Raw genomic sequence first — 4,550 nt, 5'->3', positions numbered from 1 at the left:
AGTAGCAAATATGTCATGCATGTTTAGGACGAATATTATAGAGACCAATTGACATGCTAACAATATCAGATATTGAACTTTAGAAACGATAGATAGCCTTCCATCATTACCACCTACACTCGCATATATACATCTTTAAATAAATATTCCAATTTGGTTTCATGGTGCCCCAATTTTCCCGTCAGAACTCAAGGTTCTAGATCCGCGCCTGGACTACTGATGCAAAATTTTATTGAACGATAATAATATGAATAGAAATTGTATGTTTGTATTTTTGCTATTAATAAGAAATAAAAGTATCTATACATTTTTTTTGGGGGGAGGGGGGGGGGGGGTGGGGTAATTTTAATTTCTATATAAAGGGGTCTTGAATTAATTTTCATTCTTCAAAAGTAGGGACATGACGAAAAATCAGAAAGATTCCCCTGCTGCCTCCCATCCCCCCAATGAAAGAAAATGACAGTTTCGTTAGATTGTAGAAAGTTGTTCCGAAAATTTCACCCTGAATTCAATATATAAAGAAGATTTTCATTGGACAATGCGATCATTTTTGCCATACCGTAAATGTAATTATGCGATTGCATAAACATTTTTGGGATTGCATTTATAAAAATTTTGATTATTTCACTTTTTGAAAGTTTGATTTTTTAAATTTTTGATTAAAATATCAAAATTAGAAAAGGGGCGAAAAGAGGCTGTAAACACTGATGTAAACACGGCTCTGATAACAATCATTCTTAGTTATAAATAAATAGCACGAAATATATCAAATCATTTTTAATTACAAAATAAATAATGAAAAGAAGAAGTCGGTTTTTTTTATGAAACATATTAGACATCACATGGGATAACAGTATCCTGAAATTTTAAGGTTGTGCATCTATCAAAAAAACAAACTATTTAAACCGGAATCAAATAAGTTGATTTAAATCTCTAATATAAGGTTAGCGTTTGAGATAAATAATTTAGAGCTATATGGTGTTCCCAGTGCCCAACATTTAGAAGTATCAGTGAAAACTGATCAACTCGCAATAAACCAAATAGTAATATTCGCCTTTTTGACGTTCCTGGTGAAGGTAGATCCAGAAAGAGCGCTTCGGTCGCATGCAACTTTAAACGTTTTGTTTTCTTTTTTTATCGATTGCATGACGATACTATATTGCCTTTTATGATTTATTTCAGTTCCAAGAAATGATACGGAAGGAATACTTAATGTATAGCGTTGCAATGAACGTTGTGCTAGGCGTGCTTCAGCTGGCCCCTAGACAAAAAAAGTGTACTGGTTCAGTGATTATAGACGTCATACTAAACTCCGAAATTTAACAATGAACTAAAATTAAAATCATACAAGACTTAAAAGGACAGAGGCTCCTGAATTGGGACAGGCGCACAAATGCGGCGGGGTTAAACATGTTTCGTGAGATCACAACCCTCCCCTATACATCTAGCCAATAAAGAATGAAAAACACACAGTAATACGAACAGTAAAACGCACTAGAAAAGGAAATACAAGTCCTATGTCAGAATAGGAAACAAAAGAAACTAATCAAAATGACAATGCTAATAATAAATATATAAAGGACTACTATATATAAGGCTAGCAGTTACTGCCATACGCCAGCTCCAGACCTCAATTAAACTAATTGAAAGGTTTTATATGTTTTCATTATGCACACTCTCTCCCTGTTGCATTTATTGCTAATTTGTTCCTGAACAATCATGAAATATTTGTCACTGGCAACAAAAAATCGATAATTTAAAATAGGTTGTTTTCATACAAATTACGAAGAAACGTAGGATTCAATTCCCTTGGACAAAGTAGCCCTTATAGATGGATTTTGATATGTTTTAACTCCACTTTGGCCAAACACCTCTTCAATTGTTTCGGTTCTTATTTTTCTTGACTTTCAAATTTCAGTTCAGCGTTCCATAGGTGAATTCTTTACTTAAAATTCAGCGTTTTACATTGTACTGGTTTTTCGAGAGCAACATTGGTGTACGGCCAAAAATGGAAAATCCATCAAGCAGCTGACAGTGTGGCTTCTCTTTACACGCCCCATTCTGACTGGATGTACATGTGTTCTTTTAGTTTGCTTAAAGTCGATTGTCGTACGATAACTTAAAAATGCTCAAATAACAATATGCAAATACGGAACAATAATATCCCTTAATACAAAAAAAATCCCTTTAATTTTATTTACTATTTAAAAACAGTGGTTGATTTAGGACCCATAATGGAGCTACGTATATGATAACCAGTCCAAACGTTGTCTATAAGGGAGCAACCATTTAACTTTAAAACTGGGGTGTGATTGTTTTGTCGAAGCGCTAACAATTTTATTAAGTTTTACATCGCTATTAATCAACTTGTCTGGTTCAAAATTTAACACTATAAGGCATGGAGAAAATTTGGATTCAGAATTTTTCTTTTGTCCTCTGCTGGCACAGCGGAATATTATTTTTTCATCAAATTGGAGATCAGAATATCTTAATGTACCATTATCGAAGCCCCTCGTGGTAGTATCAGAGTAAAAAAAAGTGACTATCTATATATTGGATTCCCCAAAAGATTACCATTTATCGCTGATATAAACTTTTGAACAGAATTTTCAATTTTCAAAATGCCGACACCTACAAATGAATAGATGGGCGCTTAATGTAGTACAGCGGCAACTATTACATAAATATGAATGCTAGATGGGCACAATGTAGTACAGCGGCAACTATTACATAAATATGAATGCTCGTGAAAATAATGTTTATGATATACGTTTATATATGATATGAAAGGTTTCAACTTTTACAAAACCAGAGCTATAAGTACCAAAAAAATATTAACTAAAATCATTGATACAACTCAATATAATTATGATCGTCATACAACCGATAAAAATGAAAACAGAACGTTAAAAGTTACGACCGAAGCGCTTTTCTTGATCGACCTTCTTAGGGAACGCTCAAAGCTGAATATTTAGGGCCAACAACTTACAAACAACAGATTAAAACGTTAAAGATGATCGTTCATAATGTATATGAAATGATATTCTTTAGCCAACATGATTGCAGAAAGTAAGAAGTCGTAGAGCAAAACAGAAAAATTTGAAATCAAAAGAGATAATACACCGTGTATTGAGCCTTTTTATTGCTTAGAGATCAGTAGAAAATATATATACATGCTCAACCTAACCATACTATTTGACCTACTGCGAGTTGTTCAGTTTTTACTGTTACTCCTGTTTCTCCTAAAATATAGGTGCTAGAAAAATCAGCAAGTAAAATGGCCAATATCAGAGCCGTACGTCTGGTTTTGAAATGAATTCTCTTCTTTTGAGAAATATTTATTTTGTCATCCAATTTTTCACCGCTTACAACTGTCTGTCTGTGGTTTTATTTCATACATAAACTTTTAAGTATCAGTATGTTTTCAATTCATATTGTTTCGTTTCGTTCCGCTTTTATTTCGTTTCGCTTTTTACAGGTACCCCTCTTTTTGCCCCTTTTCTATTTTTGATATTTTAATCAAAAATTTAAAAAATCAAACTTTCAAAAAGTGAAATAATCAAAATTGCACGTAAGGTTTAGTATTTTAAAAGTTTGATCAAATTCCTAAACTATTAAATTTAAAAACGATATTAGAAATTTTAATATTTTAATAATTTGGTTAAAATTTCAAAATTTCAAAACTTTTACACAATTTGAAATTTTGATATTTTAAAACTTTGATCAAAATTCCAAAAATCTAAAATTTCAAAACTTTTTAAAACTATGAATTGATAAGTGTTACACGGACCAACAGGCTGTGAATTTAATTAATTAATATGTTTACTTTTGATATCTATATAAAAGAACGAGGTCCAGTTTGTTAGCCGCCCTGGGGTAAAAACGACAAATCTAGGAAGTCAACTTAACAGTTATAGGACAAACGCCAGATTTTTAGTTTCTTCAGCAAAATAGCCAGAACATTAACCAATTAACAGCTTATTGGCAAACCATTAATTCAAACACTTGTTTATTTGTCATCACAGCAGGAAATCTTCGGATTACCACAATATCTTAGATGACTGACCAGAAATGACCACATGTGTATTATGTATTGTAAAAGTACTGTTCTACATAAATAGGTTGTTATCAAAATCAGCTAGTGGCAAAATCTTCTGACGTTTGAATTTTATATACACAAGGTCCCCCTTTTATTTTCTTTTAAAGTTTTTGCAATGCAAAAAATAAAAAAAAAGTATGTGTTTTTAGTATTTTATCTTTATATTTATATATTAAAATCTCTAATATGAATTTGAATAAGAAATGACTGATTTTTATAAAAAAAAATATTGTATACTGGAATGAAATTTTAATGTTCTCATACCACAGTCACACTTTTCTTTGAAAATGTTTTCTCTAAATAATGGTGTCAAAAATTCAACATAGTCAAAAATTAGGCCGTGTTCACATTGACCTAAACTCGTTGTTGTGTAAGTGTAACTCACACATAAACTAAACAAAATTACGTTCCCATTGATAAAACTCAATGTTTGCATGTAGTTTAAATCGTG

Source organism: Mytilus edulis, unplaced genomic scaffold, assembly GCF_963676685.1.
Source record: "Mytilus edulis unplaced genomic scaffold, xbMytEdul2.2 SCAFFOLD_2051, whole genome shotgun sequence".
Classification (NCBI taxonomy): Eukaryota; Metazoa; Mollusca; class Bivalvia; order Mytilida; family Mytilidae; genus Mytilus; species Mytilus edulis.
This window is presented reverse-complemented; position numbering follows the sequence as displayed.